Source organism: Hemitrygon akajei, chromosome 22 (assembly GCF_048418815.1).
Source record: "Hemitrygon akajei chromosome 22, sHemAka1.3, whole genome shotgun sequence".
Classification (NCBI taxonomy): Eukaryota; Metazoa; Chordata; class Chondrichthyes; order Myliobatiformes; family Dasyatidae; genus Hemitrygon; species Hemitrygon akajei.
This window is the reverse complement of record NC_133145.1, coordinates 10,618,054-10,637,803: the sequence shown is the minus strand read 5'-3', so window position 1 is coordinate 10,637,803 and position 19,750 is coordinate 10,618,054. Positions and strand designations below refer to the sequence as shown.

At 42.2% G+C, this 19,750-nt stretch overlaps 1 protein-coding gene across 1 annotated transcript in view; it reads left to right on the top strand.

Annotated features, from left to right (window-relative positions):
* LOC140714970 (growth factor receptor-bound protein 2) overlaps positions 1–19,750 on the top strand; it is a 169,189-nt gene that overhangs the window by 136,282 nt on the left and 13,157 nt on the right. The window lies entirely within an intron of this gene.

Below are 19,750 nucleotides of genomic sequence, written 5' to 3'. Positions count from 1 at the left end.
GAAGAAAAAAATTCCAATGGCAGTAAATGCAAAACACAGGAAGGTATAGACACTGAGTGCCGAAAGCAAAAATGAGGATGCTTCACATTTTCGTGATCCTGATTGGCTTGCAACCTTGGCATTTCTTGTGGACATTACATCTCACTTAAATAACTTGAAATTACAACTTTAAAATCACCTGATACATGAGATGTATGGTCATATTGTGGCCTTTGAAAGAAAGCTGCAATTGTGGCAGTCCCAGCTTCTCAAAGGAAATTGTGCACATTTTCCCACTTTTCAAAACAGTAAAGCACAAGATTCAGGCATTTTTGTGAGTATGGTCCAAGAATTGAGAAAAGAGTTTTCATCTTGTTTTGCTGATTTTCACTTGCATGCAAATGAGTTCAAGCTGTTTGCTACTTCATTTGATGTGGAAGTGGACTCTGCATCAGAAATTTTTCAAATGGAATTGATTGAGATGCGGTGTGATGACATAATTGAGATTGAAATTTCATTCTGAAGATGTGTCACTGACTTCTATAGAAAATATGTTCATCCAAGTGGGAAATATCCTTACTTAGTGAACCATGCAAAAAAGATGGCATCATTGTTTGTCAACACTTATCTGTGTGAGCAATTATTTTCAAAAAATGAAGCACACCAAGAACCATTTGAGAACAAGATTGACTGATGCCCATCTGGATAATGTCTTGCTCTTGGCATCAACAAGTCTGACACCCAATACTGAGAAGCTTTCAAGCAACAAACAGCATCAAGTTTCACATTGATTTATTGACTGTTTGCATTTTTTATTATACTTAACTTAGCACCATTCAACACATCATGTACATACATTTTATGTTTAAAGATTCTTTGTGTCCTTATAATAGATTCAAAAGATACCTTGATTGAAATAAATTGCAATTAAACTGAGTTTGATTACTAATTGGCATCCTTGGTTAAGCACAAGTGATTTTCTAGCATGCGTTATTCATTAATTTGAGGCAAAATATAACTTAGATGTATTTAAATAATTCCCATATTTCAGGTTTTTTATGGCATTTATCTGGTCCACTGTCCGCTCATTAATATGTGATATGGCCCACAGAGGCAAAAAAGTTGTTGACCCCTGGCCTAGACAGAGTAGATGTGGAAAGGATGTTTCCCATGGTGGGAGAGTCCAGGACAAGAGGGCACAGCCTCAGGATAGAGGGGTGCTCTTTCAAAACAGATGCGAGAAATTTCTTTAGCCAAAGTATGGTGAATTTGTGGGATTTATTGCAGCTCTGGAGGCCAGGTTGTTGGGTGTATTTAAGGCAGAGATTGTTAAGTTCTTGATTGGACGTGGCATCAAACATTACGGGGAGAAGGCTGGGAACTGGGAGTGAGGAGGAAATGGAGAGAAAAGGATCAGTCAAGATTGAATGGCTGAGCAGATTTGATGGGCCAGATGGCCTAATTCTGCTCCTATGTCTTCCTCCTTTTCTGCAGCTGTGATTTATCCCTGATTAGCAATGCCACTCACCCATCTCTTTTGCCTCCCTCCCTGTCCATCATAAGCCCGGCACACTCAGCAGCCATTCCTGCCCCTGAGATACCCAAATCTCTGTAATAGTTCCACATATTGATCCATGCTCTTAAAGTTCATCTGCCTTGTTTAGGATATTCCTTGCATTAAAATACACACATCTCAAACTTTTACGCTATTATCTGCTTATCCTTCCTTACAAAACTCTCTGCACTATCTCCTCAGCCACTCATTCATCTATGCTATCTTCCTGTTCTGGCCTTCACTAGCTCGTGGAGTAATCTGGAGATTGCCACCTTGGAGGTCCTGCTCTTCAGCCTCCTTCCTAACGTTTGGCCTTCGGAATGTCCAAAAGTCTGTAAAGCTCTCCTTTTATACAAGCTTTGCTGACCTGCGAGTAAGCTCTTCGAAGTGCTCTGCTCCTGATGCTTTTACTTATTCTGGAAACAATTAACCCTTCCCCCAAATGATTATTTGTGCTTCTGTCAGGACAGTATGTTACTTTTTTGTGGTTCACTTTTGGATATATGTTGTCAGTGAAGCCATGTCACCTTTACTTGTGTTGTAACTTTTGTACTGATGATGCCTCATTCTAGAAATCCCTGCTGTGATGTGGTAAAAGCCATCTGTCTGTGTTTTGATGCTGCGCTGTTTTGCTTGTGAAGCTTAATATTGTTGCTCTGTATGAGCATTTGTAGAAAAGCCACATCTCATCACCTCATTGGTAATATTGTGCTATTTGGTGTCTAGTGGTTGGTCAGGTGAAAGTTAATCTAGTTTTTGATGTGGCAACAGCATTATCACTAAATTTAAGAGAAGTGTAAATGTGTTGTGGGTGACAGAGTGGAGCAGCAGGTGCTGCTGCAGATTCACTGTTCCATCGATCCACATTCAGTCCTAATGCACACTCAGCAATTCGGGAACAGCTTCTTCCGCTATGCCTTCTGATTTCTAAATGGACATTGAACTCATGTACATTACCTTACTTTTTAAAATTTCTGCTTTTTTGCACTACTTATCTTAATTTATCTATTTAATATACATATATACTTGCTGTAATTCAGCTTTTATTAACTTACTATGTACTGCTGCTGCAAAGTTAATATTTCATGATATATGCTGGTGATATTAAATCTGATTCTGATACAGCAAAGCGGTTAGCATAATGCTGTTAAAACTACAGCAACCTGAGTTCAACTCCGCTGCTGTCTATAAGGAAGTTTAACATTCTTCTTGTGACAGTGTGGGTTTCTCTGGTGCTCTGGTTTCCTCCCACATTCCAAAGATGTACAGGTTAGTTGGTTAATTGGTCACATGGGTGCAATTTAGTGGTGCGGGCTCATTGGGCCAGAAGAACTGTTATCTCTAAATATGTAGATATGGGGTGTTTGTTTTCCTTGTGACCACTTGGTCTTGTGACATTCCATAATCCAAAGGTGCATTGATTTGTAGGCAAATTGACTACCAAACAATGTACACTCAGTACTGCATCAAGATGTTAGTTAAGGTTATTTCCTGAGTTAAGCAACCATCTGACGTGCAAGATTTATAACAGATGAGACCAGGAGCCTTGAAACGGATAGACATCCCTATTTTTGTAAATAGCTTGCTTTTATAACTCATCAGTGCATTACTTTAAAAGATTATCAAAATAATAAGTTCACCACTGTCACTGCAGTTTCTCAGTCAAGTTACTTAAATGTTTTGCATCTTGGCCCTGGAGGAACATTATTGTTTGGCTGTATTCATGTGAATGGTTGAATTTGAAACTGATGTGAACAAACCCTTTAGTGCAGCGGATCGCAACCTTTTTTTATGCTGTGGACCAATATCATTAAGCAACGGGTCTGTGGAGCCCAGCTTTAGAGCAGTGTTAATCAGTCAACAAAGAGTTGCTTCTCCTCCTGTCATAATGGGACAGCTAGCAGAGCTACAGCCATACCACAGCAGAGATGATAAATTCTGGCTTCTAGTGCTTTCTGTGTGGAGTTTTCAAGTTCTTTCTGTGACTGTAAGGGTTTCCTCCAGGTGATCTAGTTCTTCCCACATCCTAAAAGTGGGTTATTTAACCACTAAATTACTCTTGGTGTGGTTGAATCTGGAGAATATTGGAGTAAAAATGGAATTAATGTAGGATTAGTGTAAAAAGCTAGTTGGTGGTCTATGGAGTTGGTGGGCTGAAGACCAATGTTCCATGTTTCATCTCTGTGACACCATGACACTCCAGGGTTGTTGTGAATCCAGCAATGAGGCCTTTTCAGAGTAAGTTCATGGTGTGAACTGTAACCTATTATGCATACAGTTTTAAAAAATCTCATTATTAAGGCCTTCATTAATGAAGCCCTGATTGCTGATGTTATGTGTCTTACTAGTGGGTCTTTCAGGTGCTCATGTTGTTCATGTATTCAAAATATTTATGTAAAGGGCTGACTATTTTAGTGGGTTTTGGTGCCCATTTTACGTCAAAGTCATAGTTTGAAATAACGATTAAAAGTGTATAAATTTACCCCAGGAGAAAACTGATGTATTCTAGCTCGGTCAGTTGCATCACAGATAAGCATTGAAGATACCTGCAAGAGGCAATGTCTTAGGAAAGTGACATCCATCATTGCTTTCATCAGACAGCAGGTACAGGAGCCCAAAGAACCAAACCTCAAGTATCAATGACAGCTTCTTTCCCACTGCTTTTGAACCAACCTGAAAACTCCGAATTATATCTAAGAGTATATTTAATCTCCATTTGCACTACTATCATTGTTCATTTTGTTTATAATTTGTTAATTAAATTTATGTAATTTATGTTTGTATGCACTGTGCTGCTGCAAAAAGGCTAATTTTCATGCTCTTCATACTCTGGGTATCGATAACAAAGTTAAACCTGAGCCTACTGGTAGTAACCTCAATGTGCTAAACACTCTCATTTTGATTGCTGTGTGAGGAGATATTAGACAGACTTTGAGCTGATGCCCTCAAAAGGTATAAAGAGAAGTGATCACACTAAAATAGAAAAAAATTGTAACAGGGCTAGATAGAGTTGAAATTCATCTAGCTGGGTTGTTCAGAATTAAATGTTTTCAGAACTAAATCACAAAATAATGGGTCAAACACTGAGGATTGATAAGACAAGCATGTCTTCATCTAGACTAGAGAGTAGTGTATCTTTAGAATTTTCTATCCTGGGTGCCTCTGGAGGCTCAGTTGCTGAGTATAAATTAAGAATTTTTTTCGATATTAAGGAAATCAAACCATGCGGAGTTAGTGTAGGAAAGTGGCACTGAGGTAAAATGATGTTTGTGAATACCTTAGTATACTTCTTAATTCAGCATAGTGATTTCCTCAAGATTGGTTTATGGTTTGTCAATCATAGCACAGTGCCTAGATACTGTTGCTGGAAGCTGAGCTGTTTCCAGTTCCAGTTTAGAAGTTCTTGTTTTACTTTGTGGCCAGCTTGCTGAAGATCATAAATCATCTATCTTGGCAAAGTCACTAGAGGGCGGTATCTTGAATTGTTTTTGTTGTACTACATGCCACATCAATGTACTGCCCTCCACCCTCTCTGCACCAATTCCAACTTTACCACCAAACCCAGAGGCAAAAGGGCTGCTGTTGTAGTGTGGCAGACTGACCTCTGCATGCTGAGGTCAGGTGGCAACTCAAATACCTCTTCTTAACTTACCCCTTGAAAAGTACCCCACTCCTGACCATCAGGCCACTGTCTCCTGCACCATCAGTAACCTCATATGGAGATCACCCATCCACTGCCACCAAATTCATAGTTCTTACCCTGGACAGCTAGTTTCTACCTCCTACCCAAGATCCGTAAACATGGTAGGCCCGTTGTCTCTGCCTGCTCCTGCCCCACTGAATTCATGTCTGCATACTTGACTCGATTCTATCTCCCTTAGTTGAGTCCCTTTCCACCTACAACTACGACATTTCACATGCTCTTGATCTCAATACTTTTCAATTCCCTGGCCCAGACCATTTCATTTTCACCATCAGTGTCCTGTCCCTATGTACACTACTTATGTCCCCCATCAAGAAGACCTTAAAGCTCTCTCGACAAAAGACTGAACTAGTTCCCCTCCACCATCTGCTGATCTTCGCCCTCAATTTCTCCTTTGGCTCCTTACACTTTATCCAAACACAAGGTGTAGCCATGAGGATCGTGTGGATTGTCTTACCTTTTTGTTGTCTACATGAAATGGTCCATGCTCCAAGCCTTTCCTGGTAATGCTCCCTAACATTTTTCTCTGTGTCATTGACGACTGCACCAGTGCTGCTTGTGCACCCATTTCATCAACTTTGCCTCCAACTTTCACCCTACCCTTAAATCCACTTGGTCCATTTCTGACATCTCTCTCCTTCTTCCTCCATCAGTCCATCTCTGGAGACAAACTATCTACCAACATCTTTTATAAACCTGCCGATTCCCACTGCTATTTTGAATATACCTCTTCCTACCGTCTCCTGTAAAAACACTATTCTCTTTTCTCAGTTCCTTTGACTTCTCAGGAAGAGGCAGGTTTCCAAAATATCAGAGGTGTTGTCATCCTCCAAAGAATAAAGTTCAGTCACCTCGACACTGAACTGGCTCTGTGACTCACTTTTGGGGACTGTGCAGTTAATATTCTGCATTATTGTGTGTTATTTGTTTTTTGCTTTATTGTTTGCATGATTTGTTCTTTTACAATAGACAATAGGTGCAGAAGTAGACCATTCGGCCCTTCGAGCCTGCACTGCCATTTTGAGATCATGGCTGATCAATTCCTATCAATACCCGGTTCCTGCCTTGTCCCCATATCCCTTGATTCCCCTATCCATAAGATATCTATCTAGCTCCTTCTTGAAAGCATCCAGAGAATTGGCCTCCACTACCTTCTGAGGCAGTGCATTCCAGACCCCCACAACTCTGGGAGAAGAAGTTTTTCCTTAACTCTGTCCTAAATGACCTACCCTTTATTCTCAAACCATGCCCTCTGGTACTGGACTCTCCCAGCATCTGGAACATATTTCCTGCCTCTATCTTGTCCAATCCCTTAATAATCTTAAATGTTTCAATCAGATCCCCTCTCAATCTCCTTAATTCCAGCGTGTACAAGCCCAGTCTCTCTAACCTCTCTGCATAAGACAGTCCAGACATCCCAGGAATTAACCTCATGAATCTACGCTGCACTTCCTCTACAGCCAGGATGTCCTTCCTTAACCCTGGAGACCAAAACTGTACACAATACTCCAGGTGTGGTCTCACCAGGGCTCTGTACAAATGCAAGAGGATTTCCTTGCTCTTGTACTCAATTCCCTTTGTAATAAAGGCCAATATTCCATTAGCCTTCTTCACTGCCTGCTGCACTTGCTCATTCACCTTCAGTGATTGATGAACAAGGACTCCGAGATCTCTTTGTATTTCTCCCTTACCCAACTCTACACCGTTCAGATAATAATCTGCCTTCTTGTTCTTACTCCCAAAGTGGATAGCCTCACACTTATTCACATTAAACGCCATCTGCCAAGTATCTGCCCACTCACCCAGCCTATCCAAGTCACCCTGAATTCTCCTAACATCCTCATCACATGTCACACTGCCACCCAGCTTAGTATCATCAGCAAATTTGCTGATGTTATTTTCTATGCCTTCATACAAATCATTAACGTAAATGGTAAACAGCTGTGGTCACAATACCGAGCCCTGTGGCACCCCACTAGTCACCACCTGCCATTCCGAGAAACACCCATTCACCGCTACCCTTTGCTTTCTATCTGCCAACCAGTTTTCTATCCATGTCAATGCCTTCCCCCTGATGCCCTGAGCTTTGATTTTACCCACCAATCTCCTATGTGGGACCTTATCAAATGCCTTCTGAAAATCGAGGTACACTACATCCACTGGATCTGCCCCATCTAACTTCCTGATTACATCCTCGAAAAACTCCAACAGATTAGTCAAGCATGATTTACCCTTGGTAAATCCATGCTGGCTCGGCCCAATCCTATCACTGCTATCTAGATATGCCACTATTTCATCCTTAATAATGGACTCTAGCATCTTTCCCACCACCGATGTCAGACTGACAGGTCGATAGTTCTCTGTTTTCTCCCTCCCTCCTTTCTTAAAAAGTGGGATAACATTAGCCATTCTCCAATCCTCAGGAACTGATCCTGAATCTAAGGAACATTGGAAAATGATTACCAATGCATCCGCAATTTCCAGGGCCACCTCCTTTAGTACCCTAGGGTGCAGACCATCTGGACCTGGGGATTTGTCAGCCTTCAGTCCCATCAGTCTTCTCATCACAGTTTCCTTCCGAATGTCAATCTGTTTCATTTCCTCTGTTACCCTATGTCCTTGGCCCATCTATACATCTGGGAGATTGCTTGTGTCTTCCTTAGCGAAAACAGATCTCTAACGTACTCATTAAATTCTTCTGCCATTTCTCTGTTTCCCATAACAATTTCACCCAATTCATTCTTCAAGGGCCCAACGTTGTTCTTAACTATCTTCTTTCTCTTCACATACCTAAAAAAGCTTTTGCTATCTTCCTTTATATTCCTGGCTAGCTTGCGTTCGTACCTCATTTTTTCTCCCCGTATTGTCTTTTTAGTTAAGTTCTGTTGTTCCTTAAAAACTTCCCAATCATCTGTCCTCCCACTCACCTTAGCTCTGTCATATTTCCTTTTTTTTTAATGCTATGCAATTTCTGACTTCCTTTGTCAACCACTGAGGCCCCTTTCCCCCCTTTGAATCCTTCCTTCTCTGGGGGATGAACTGATTTTGCACCTTGTGCATTATTCCCAAGAATACCTGCCATTGCTGTTCCACTGTCTTTTCTACTAGGCTATCCGTCCAGTCAACTTTGGCCAGCTCCTCCCTCATGGCTCCATAGTTTCCCCTGTTCATCTGCAACACTGACACCTCTGAACTGCCCTTATCCTTCTCAAATTGCAGATAAAAGCTTATCATATTGTGATCACTACCTCCTAATGGCTCCTTTACTGCGAGATCGCTTATCAAATCCTGTTCATTACATAACACTAAATCCAGAATAGTCTTGTCCCTGGTCGGCTCTCATACAAGCTGTTCCAAGAATGCATCCCGTAGGCACTCTACAAACTCCCTATCCTGTGGTCCAGCACCAACCTGATTCTCCCAGTTCACCTGCATGTTAAAATCCCCCATAACTACTGCGACATTACCTTTGCCACATGCCAATGTTAACTCCCTATTCAACTTGCACCCAATATTCATGCTACTGTTTGGTGGCCTGTAGACAACACCCATTTGGGTCCTTTTGCCCTTACTGTTCCTCAGTTTTATCCACACAGACTCTACTTCTCCTGACTCTATGTCCCCCCTTGCAGAGGACTGAATCTCATTCCTCACCAACAGGGCCACCCCACCCCCTCTGCCCACATTTCTGTCCCTACGATAGCACGTATACCCTTGTACATTCATTTCCCAGGTCTGATCTCCCTGCAGCCATGTCTCTGTTATCCCAACAGCATCATAGTTACCCATTCACACCTGGGCTTCAAGCTCATCCGCCTTATTTCTGACACTTCGTGCATTCAGATATAGAATTTTTAACCCATTTCTCCTCTCTCTGTTTGAATCGCTGCCTATTGTGCTTAACCCAGCTCCCCGAACTCCCATCGGGCTATACGCCTCTAGAATTTTGTTGTCCTTCCTACATTTACTTATTCTTTCAACACATTTAACTCCATGTTCCGTCAGACCATCCCTCTGTACACGAGTCCTCCTTATCACTTGTTCCGCCCCACCTTCCTCTACTACACTTGTCACACTTCGGATGTTTGATGGTGTTTGTGTTTTTTTAAGGCGTTCTATTGTGTTTCTTTGCTTTGTGGCTGCCTGCACAAAGATTAATCTCAAGCTTGTATATGGTATACATACTTTAATAATGTGGTTTGACCTTTGAACTACTCTCCACTTTATGCAGGGATCGCTCCCTCCATGACTTCCTCATCCATTCTTCCTTCCCCACTAATCTCCGTCCTGGCACTTATCTGCAAGTGAGATATGTGCCATTCACATCCTCCCTTATCTCCACTCAAGGCCCCAAACAGTCCTTCCAGGTCAGGCAAACAGTTCCCCTGTGAATCTGTTGGGATCGTATACAGGACAAACTGATTCCAACCTAATCTACTTGACTCTATTAACAACTGCCTTCAAGCAATGCATCAGAGAAAAGCAAAATTACATAGTGTGGCTTTTCAGGTTCAGATTTGTGAAGTTGAATTTTGAAGGCTTTATAGATACTAAGATTATCATGGGCTTGTTATTGAATAAGGTATGAGAGTAGCTGACTGGCCTTGACATCAAGGTACCATTTGACCAAGTATGGCATCATCAAGTCAATCAATGACTTACCTTCCGACATAAGGTCAGACGTGTAGATGCTCACTGATTACATAATGTTTAATTCCATTGCCAGCTCCTCAGCAAATGAGGCAGTGCAGCCTAATGCAGTATGTGCAAATAAAATTTTTACCAGGGAAGAGTTGAGATTCAGATTTATTTATCTGAATTATTTACATTGAAACGTACAAATACTTTATTGTCACCAAACAATTGATACTAGAGTGTACAATCATCACAGTGATATTTGCTTCTGCACTTCGTGTTCCCTGAAGTACAAATCGCAGTAAATATGATAAAAAATTAAATTATAAATCATAATTAGAAAAGGGAAAGTAAGGTAGTGCAAGTCAGGTCCGGATATTTGGAAGGTACGGCCCAGATCCGGGTCAGGATCTGTTCAGCACTCTTGTCACAGTTTGAAAGAAGCTGTTCCCAAATCTGGCCGTACGTATCTTCATGCTCCTGAACCTTCTCCCGGAGGGAAGTGGGACAAAAAGTGTGTTGGCTGGGTGGGACTTATCCTTGATTATCCTGGCAGCACTGCTCCAACAACGTGTGGTGTAAAGTGAGTCCAAGGATGGAAGATTGGTTTGTGTGATGTGCTGGGCTATGTTCACAATCTTCTGCAGCTTCTTCCGGTCTTGGACAGGACAACTTCCATACCAGAAGAATGATTTCTATGGTGCACCTATAAAAGTTATTGAAGGTTTTAGGGGACAGGCCAAATTTCTTCAGCTTTCTCAGGAAGTAAAGGTGCTGGTGGGCCTTCTTGGCAGTGGACTCTGCTTGTTTAGCCCAAGTCAGTTCATTTGTGATATTCACCCCAAGGAACTTAAAGCATTAAGAGGGACTTAAACACAGTGAAATGCATTTGTGTTAACAGCCAACACACCCATGGAAGTGCCGTGTAATGTTGTCACCCATTCTGGTGTCGTCATCAGAACAACACAAAATACAACACAAGCTTAACAGCAAAGCAAGCCCCGTTCCTCCTTCCCAACCATCCACCCATCCATGCACACAGTCCCACAACTCACAGGCATTGGGCCTTTAAATTCCCCAACAGGCTTGCAGAGATTTGCAGACTTGGGGCAATGCCTATCAAGCCTCGACTTCTGAATTTCCAATCGACCTTTGGGTTTTGGTCTTTGGTATTAATGGTATTGCCATTGTTAAATCCATCACTATAACTATCAATGCAACTCACAAAGTGCTGGAGGAGCTCAGCAGGCCTGCTGAGTTCCTCCACCATTTTGTGTGTGTGTTGCTCGGATGTCCAGCATCTGCAGATTTTCTCTTGTTTGTGACTATAAATATCACAAGAGTTACAGTCAACCAGAAACATATGAAGGTAACCATATACATACTTGCCTATGGGAGCAGGTGAGAGGTAAGCTGCCCTATGGCAAGCAGCTCTCCTCCTGACTCCCCAAGGCCTTTTTACGATCTGCAAGGCAAAAGCCAAAGGGATGTGATGTACTGTCTACTTGCCTGGATCTATACAGCTGCAGTAACTCAGGAAATGTAGTCCTTCATCATTCATCATTAACATTCATTCCTTCCATAACTACATATTGACCACAGTCTGTACCATCTATAAAGCAGTTACTTGTCAACTTGTTAGGTTGATTTGCTGCTCCTGGTTGCTTTTAGACTCCTGAAGAAAATGCACAGCTCAGCCATGAGGTGAGCTCTTCCATGTTAGTGTCACAAGCAGTTCCTTGTGGAAGTGGTGCATTTGAAAAAAGAAATTCAGTATCATTCACAATGGGGATAAATAAAATTGTTAAAAATGTTTCCACTTCAAATGTCTAGGGTTAGATCTGTGGGTCTTTGCTGTCTTAGGTTGGGTAGCATTTGTTACAGTAACACTAATAGACCACTGCATTGAATTGTACATCAGAACCCATTGGCAGAAGGAACAAAAAAGCACAGGATCCAGAATAAGGGTGATTAACAAAATAATCGCCGATTATTTTGGACGATTTGGGTCTGGAATGTACTACTAGAGTGGTAGTGGAGGAACAGAAATGGATCTGAGAAGAATTACCAGCACTACAGTGAGGAGGTAAGAGCTTGGAACTGGCTAGAGCAAGAGCAGTTAACTGGATGGCCTCCATCTATGCTGTAACTATCCTGCAATTCTTAGGGCTTCCTGGGATGAGAGGGATGTATGGATGCAGGGTTGTTGTAATTCTATATTATCTATGATACCGACTGGAAGATGTGACTACATGGTAGTTAAATGTTCCTTTTTTTGCAATCTAATGATACACTGACATCGGAGCAGGGTTGTGCTTGTTTTTAACTAGTTTCAATGAAAAGCAAGCAACTTTTAGTTTGAAAGCTGTAGAAAAGTTGCTAATGTGCATCATGGTACTGTTGTATGAAAATATTCATCAACGTTTCATGGGTATTACCAGAAGCAACCTGACAGTGAGCCAAAGGAGATAATTGAGTAGGTGAATAAAAGGTTCATCAAAAGAAACAGGCTTTAAGAGGTATCTTAAAAGGAGAAGGGAGTTGGAGATGGAGGGCTTTGATGGAGAATTTTTTTGAGGTTAGTGCCTAGGTACCTTAACACCAGTCCTGCGACGAAATTGAGGTATACAGTGGCATGCAAAAGTTTGGGCACCCCTGGTCAAGATTTCTGTTACTGTGAATAGCTAAGCGAGTAAAAGATGACCTGATTTCCAAAAGGCATAAAGTTAAAGGTGACACATTACTTTAATATTTTAAGCAAGATTTCTTTTTTATTTCCATCTTTTACAGTTTCAAAATAACAAAAAAGGAAAAAGGCCAGAAGCAAAAGTTTGGGCACTGTAATGTACTGTGTGAGTATTCGTAGGTTAGAGTGCGTATGACGCCAGAACGGGGGTTAAAGAAAATGGAGGTCTGTTGAATAAACATGGTTGCTCAATCTACAGCGGTGTCCGAGTCACATCAATACTACATGGTGTCAGAAGTAATTGCAAGGAAAAAAAAGGAGTAAAAGATGTCACAGTTACGGCCACTGTCAAGTTTAAGCCTACGAGGTAATCTTGCTGAGAATTGGGAAGTGTGGATCCAGCAGTCTGAGCCTACGAGGTAATCTTGCTGAGAATTGGGAAGTGTGGATCCAGCAGTCTGAGCCTACGAGGTAATCTTGCTGAGAATTGGGAAGTGTGGATCCAGCAGTCTGAGCCTACGAGGTAATCTTGCTGAGAATTGGGAAGTGTGGATCCAGCAGTTTGAGCCTACGAGGTAATCTTGCTGAGAATTGGGAAGTGTGGATCCAGCAGTCTGAGCCTACGAGGTAATCTTGCTGAGAACTGGGAAGTGTGGATCCAGCAGTCTGAGCCTACGAGGTAATCTTGCTGAGAATTGGGAAGTGTGGATCCAGCAGTCTGAGCCTACGAGGTAATCTTGCTGAGAATTGGGAAGTGTGGATCCAGCAGTTTGAGCCTACGAGGTAATCTTGCTGAGAACTGGGAAGTGTGGATCCAGCAGTTTGAGCCTACGAGGTAATCTTGCTGAGAACTGGGAAGTGTGGATCCAGCAGTCTGAGCCTACGAGGTAATCTTGCTGAGAATTGGGAAGTGTGGATCCAGCAGTCTGAGCCTACGAGGTAATCTTGCTGAGAACTGGGAAGTGTGGATCCAGCAGTCTGAGCCTACGAGGTAATCTTGCTGAGAACTGGGAAGTGTGGATCCAGCAGTCTGAGCCTACGAGGTAATCTTGCTGAGAACTGGGAAGTGTGGATCCAGCAGTCTGAGCCTACGAGGTAATCTTGCTGAGAATTGGGAAGTGTGGATCCAGCAGTTTGAGCCTACGAGGTAATCTTGCTGAGAATTGGGAAGTATGGATCCAGCAGTCTGAGCCTACGAGGTAATCTTGCTGAGAATTGGGAAGTGTGGATCCAGCTGTTTGAGCCTATGAGGTAATCTTGCTGAGAATTGGGAAGTGTGGATCCAGCAGTTTGAGCCTACGAGGTAATCTTGCTGAGAATTGGGAAGTGTGGATCCAGCAGTTTGAGCCTACGAGGTAATCTTGCTGAGAATTGGGAAGTATGGATCCAGCAGTCTGAGCTGTTTTGCACCGTTAGCAGTGTAGCTGAAAAGACGGAGAAAGTGCAATGTGTTACGTTTTTGCATGTGGTGGGGGCAGAGGCAATAAAGGTTTGCAACACATTTGTCTTCCAAGATGATGAGCAAGATAAAATTCAAGTGTTGAAGAAAAAGTTTCAAGATTACTGCGAACCAAGAAAAAACCTACCGTACATCCGACACTTATTTTTTATGAGGGCTCAAGGACCAACAGAGACCATAGACACCTATGTAACAGATTTGAAGAACAAGACAAAAAACTGTGCCATTGGGAAAGAAAGCTCTTACCTGTGTGGACAAAGGACAAAAACACAAGATAGAGTTTGAGATAGTACAGCAACATGTTCCAGCAATACTGGGCAAAGCAACATGCACAAAGCTAGGCCTGGTGAAGCGAATCTATGGTGTTGAGAAAGAAAATGACATTCTCAAAGACTTTGCTGACTTGTTTTCTGGATTAGGATGTTTACCAGGGAAACACCATATCCAGATTGATCCAACTATTGTACCAGTCGTGCATGCCCCGAGAAAGATTCCAGTAGCTCTCAGGGATCAAGTAGTGGAGGAGCTACACAGAATGGAACAGATGGGAGTCATAACAAGACAAATAGAACCGACTGACTGGGTGAATAGTATGGTGACAGTGGTCACAGAAAAAAAAAGATGAGTATTTGCATGGATCTCAACCAAGCCATCAAAAGAGAGCACTATCCGCTGTTCACGGTTGAAGAGGTTGTCTCCCGCATGCCTAATGCTAAACACTTTTCAGTATTAGACGCAAGTCAAGGTTTCTGACAGATCAAGTTGGATGAGGAAAGCTCCAAATTATGCACTTTCAACATGCCCATAGGGAGATATCGTTTCCTGCGTCTACCCTTTGGTATTTCTTCTGCATCAGAGGTATTCCAGAGGTCAGTGGCACAAATGATTGAAGGCCTGGACGGTGTGGTCAACATCATTGATGATTTGCTGGTATGGGGTGACACAATTGAGGAACATGATCAGAGACTGAGGAAGCTTCTGGAGAGAGCATATGAGTACAATCTAAAACTGAACAAAAGTAAATGTAAGATCAGAACTACAGAGATCAAATACATAGGTCACGTACTCAGCGCTGATGGGCTAAAACCAGATAATGAAAAGGTCAGGGCTATGGTACAGCTACCACCACCCAAAGATAAGCAAGAACTATTGAGGTTCATGGGCATGATACAGTATCTTGCCAAGTTCATTCCCAACTTATCAGAGGTCAGCGCTCCACTTCGAAACCTACTAGAGAGCAACACTGAATGGCATTGGGAAGATGAACAAAAGTTTTGACACATTGAAGCAGTTGATTACCAATGCACCAGCACTCAAGTTCTATGATGTCAATAAACCGGTGGCGATGTCTGTGGATGCCAGTTCGGAGGGAATAGGAGCTGTTATACTGCAGGATAGGAGGCCTGTGGCATATGGATCATGAGCACTTCCAGACTGTCATCGCTGATATGCTCAAATCAAGAAGGAATTACTCACCATAGTTTATGGGTGTGAGAAGTTCCACCAATATGTATATAGCAAAGAAATCCAGGTTGAGAGTGATCACAAACCACTTGAGAGCATCTTCAAAAAGCCACTTCACCAAGCTCCTATGAGGCTGCAAAGGATGCTTCTCAGGCTACAGAGGTACACTCTCACAGTCACCTATAAGCCAGGAAAAGAACTGCACATCGCTGATGCTTTGAGCCGTGCTTACCTCAAAGAGCAAAAGTAAGAGTTGCTAGGAAGAGAGCTGGAGATCAACTGGGTTACACCTCAGTTACCCATCTCTGAGGAGAAGTTGAACATGTTCAGGAAAGCGACTGCGGATGATCCTGAAATGCAAATGCTAAGAGACATTAGAATGAATGGATGGCCAACAGAGAGAAAAGATGTTCCAAAAGAAATACAGAAATACTGGACGTTTAAAGAGCTATGCATCAGGACTAATGTTCAAAGCGGCAAAACTCATCGTACTAAACCAAATGAGACAGGAAATGCTCAACAGAATTCTTGAGTCACACCTGGGGATAGTGAAATGTAAAGAAAGAGCAAGGGACATTCTCTATTGGCCAGGTATGTCAACTCCGATAGATAACATTGTGTCTCAGTGTGCTGTCTGTAATGAAAACAAAAACAGCAATCCAAGAGAGCCTACGCTTCCCCATCCACTACCAGGAAGACCATGGGAGAAGATTGGCACAGATCTCTTTCACTACAATGGTGCAAAATATCTGCTTTGTGTGGACTACTATTCAAAATATCCAGAGATCACCAAGTTAAGTGACACATCCGGTCAAGGTGTCTTTAGCGCAATGAAATCGACATTCGCAAGACATGGTATTCCAGATATTGTTGTTAGTGACAATGGTCCACAATATGCCAGTGGTGAGTTCAGAGGGTTCTCAGAAAGTTGGGAATTTCAACATGTTACTTCCAGTCCAGGGCACGTTCAGTCTAATGGACAAGCAGAGAGAACTGTACAAACTGTGAAGAACATGCTCAAGAAGGCACAAAGCAGCAACGGTGACCCTTACATTGCTCTGCTTGAATACCACAACACACCAATTGAGGGTGTGGGGTTCTCTCCTGCGCAGCTGTTGATGGGACGTCGTCTGAAGTCCAAACTGCCAACATCCACAACTCTACTGACTCCTGAAGGTAATCTTCAAGTACATGACAAGCAAAAGTACAAGCAAATAAAACAAAAGAGCTACTATGACGGACACACAAGACAGTTGCCAGATCTGCATACAGGTGAAAATGTCAGAATACAGAGAGGAGACACTTGCCAACCAGCTATGGTTGTGAACAGACATCAGCAACCAAGATCCTTCATAGTTCGCACGCTGGATGGAAGAGTCTACAGGAGGAACAGGAAGCATCTGCTGAAGACAGGCGAGAGGGAGTTTCCACGTATAAATGCACAGGACATTTCCACAGATACAGACATGGAAACAAACGACATCAAGAGTGAGGGGCGCGACGAAACCCCATGACGCAGTGAAGGTGAAGGTTTGGCGCAGGTTGACTGAGGTGGGAATGCAGACCGCAAAGACACAGAGGTCACTCGAGAGACTGACTCTGATGAAGAACAAGCACAGTCACAGTTGTATCGCACACAGTCTGGGAGACAAGTCAAACTTCCAGCTTGATACAGAGACTAGATCTACCTACAGTCTCACACAGTTTGAGGCAAAGTCACACACGTTATAAGTTCCAAGGTGTGAAATAAAAGGTTTATTAATCTGTTAGTATAAGAAAATATACTGCTGTTAGTATTGTAAGATACAATGTAGAATACAGTATAAGAAGTTAAGTTTTTTTAAAAAGTTTATATCATGGCTGTTGCAATGTAAGAAAGGCATTATTTTGGTAATTCACAGTGTTGTAAAAAAAGATCATGAGAAGGGGGATGTAATGTACTGTGTGAGTATTCATAGGTCAGAGTGCGTATGACTTCAGAACGGGGGTTAAAGAAAATGGAGGTCTGTTGAATAAACGTGTTTGCTCAATCTACAGCGGTGTCAGAGTCACATCAATACTACAGGCAGCATGCATGGTCAGTACTTAGTAACATCCCCTTTGGCAAATATCATAGCTTGTAAACGCTTACTGTAGCCAGTCTTTCAATTCTTGTTTGGGGGATTTTCGCCCATTCTTGCTTGCAAAAGGCTTCTAGTTCTGTGAGATTCTTGGGCCATCTTATATGCACCGTTCTTTTGAGGTCTATCCACAGATTTTCAGTGATGTTTAGATCAAGGGACTGTGAGGCCCATGGCAAAACCTTCAGCTTGTGCCTCTTGAGGTAGTCCATTGTGGATTTTGAGGTGTGTTTAGGATCATTATCCTGTTGTAGAAGCCATCCTCTTTTCACCTTCAGCTTTTTTACAGACAGTGTGGTGTTTGCTTCCAGAATTTGCTGGTATTTAATTGAATTCATTCTTCCCCGTACCAGTGAAATGTTCCCCATGCCACTGGCTGCAATACAAGCCCAAAGCATGATCCATCCAGCCTCATGCTTAACAGTTGGAGGGGTGTTCTTCTCATGAACTTCTGCATCCTTTTTTCTCCAATCATACCTTTGCTCATTGCAGCCAAAAAGTTCTATTTTAACTTCATTAGTCCACAGGACTTGTTTCCAAAATGCACCAGGCTTGTTTAGATGTTCCTTTGCAAACTAATGACGCTGTATTTTGTGGTGAGGATGCAGGAAAGGTTTTCTTCTGATGACTCTTCCGTGAAAGTCATATTTATGCAGGTGTCGTTGCATGGTAGAAGAGTGCACCACTGTCTACAGAGTCTGTTAAATCTTCCTGAAGGTCTTTTGCAGTCAAACGGGGTTTTGATTTGCCTTTCTAGCAATCTAACAAGCAGTTCTCTCAGAAAGTTTTCTTGGTCTTCCAGGCCTCAACTTGACCTCCAACGTCCCTGTTAACTGCCATTTCTTAATTACATTACGAACTGAGGAAACGGATACCTGAAAACGCTTTGCTATCTTTTTATAGCCTTCTACTTAGTGGGCATCATTTTCAGAGTGTGAGGCAGCTGCTGAGAGGAGCCCGTGGCGACTGATTGTTGGGATGAGGTTTGAGGTGTCAGGGTATTTATAAAGCTTTGAAATTTGCATCACCTGGCCTTTCCAAATGACGATTGTGAACAAGCCATAGCCCTAACAAGCTAATGAAGGGCTGAGACCTTGATAAATGTTATCTGAGAGCTCAAAACTCCTGGGGTGCCCAAACTTTTGCATGGTGCTCCTTTTTTTCATTCTAAAATTGTACAAAGCAAAAATAATACACTGATCTTGCTTAAAATTTTGAAAAGACTGTTTCATCTTTAACTTTATGACTTTTGGAGATCAGTTCATCTTCTATTCACTTAACTATGCACAGTAACAGAAATTTTGACCAGGGGTGCCCAAACATTTGCATGCCACTGTATATAAGTAAGTCATTGAGTTATACAGTAAAGGGGGCTCTTTGGCCTACCTGGTCCATGCCAGTCACTGGACCCATCTCTTACTAGACCCATATACCAACACTTGGTCTGTAACCTCTTCTAGCATGGTCATTCAAATGTGGAGAGAGAGGTCCATTGGTGGAATTTATACACATCTGAAAATATTATTATCAATAGGACAAAGGGGTTATGTCGATCAGCAAGCAAGGATAAAATCTTGCAACTTGGGGCATAAAGAGAGTTTTAGATGAGCTAATATTAAGGGAGGATACGAGTTGTAAGGTGGGTAGGAAAGCCATGAATTTGTGTAAATACATAGGAACTGGTGTTAGCACCAGAGTAGAAAGCTATATTGTATTAAGTTGGAGTGGATTGCAAATACAAAGATACAGAATGCATGTAGTAACAGAATACATACATCCCAAAGAGGAAGAATATTCTAAAGGCAGGATGACAGAACTGTGGCTGACAAGAAAAGTCAGGTGGTGTACACCCCAGGGTTCTAAAATAGGTGAATCTGTTGATATGTATTTGGATTTCCAGAAGACCTTTGACAAGGTGTCACGCATGAAACTGCTTAACAAACTATGAGCCCATGAGCCTATTAAGGGAAGGTTCTGGCATGAATAAAACAGGAGGCAAAGAGTGGGAATAAAGGGTGCCTTTTCTGGTTGACTGCTGGTGACTAGTGGCGTTCCACAGGGGTCTGTGTTGGGACCGATTCTTTTTACGTTATATGTCAATGACTTGGATGATGGAATTGATAACTTTGTTGCAAAGTTAGCAGACAAT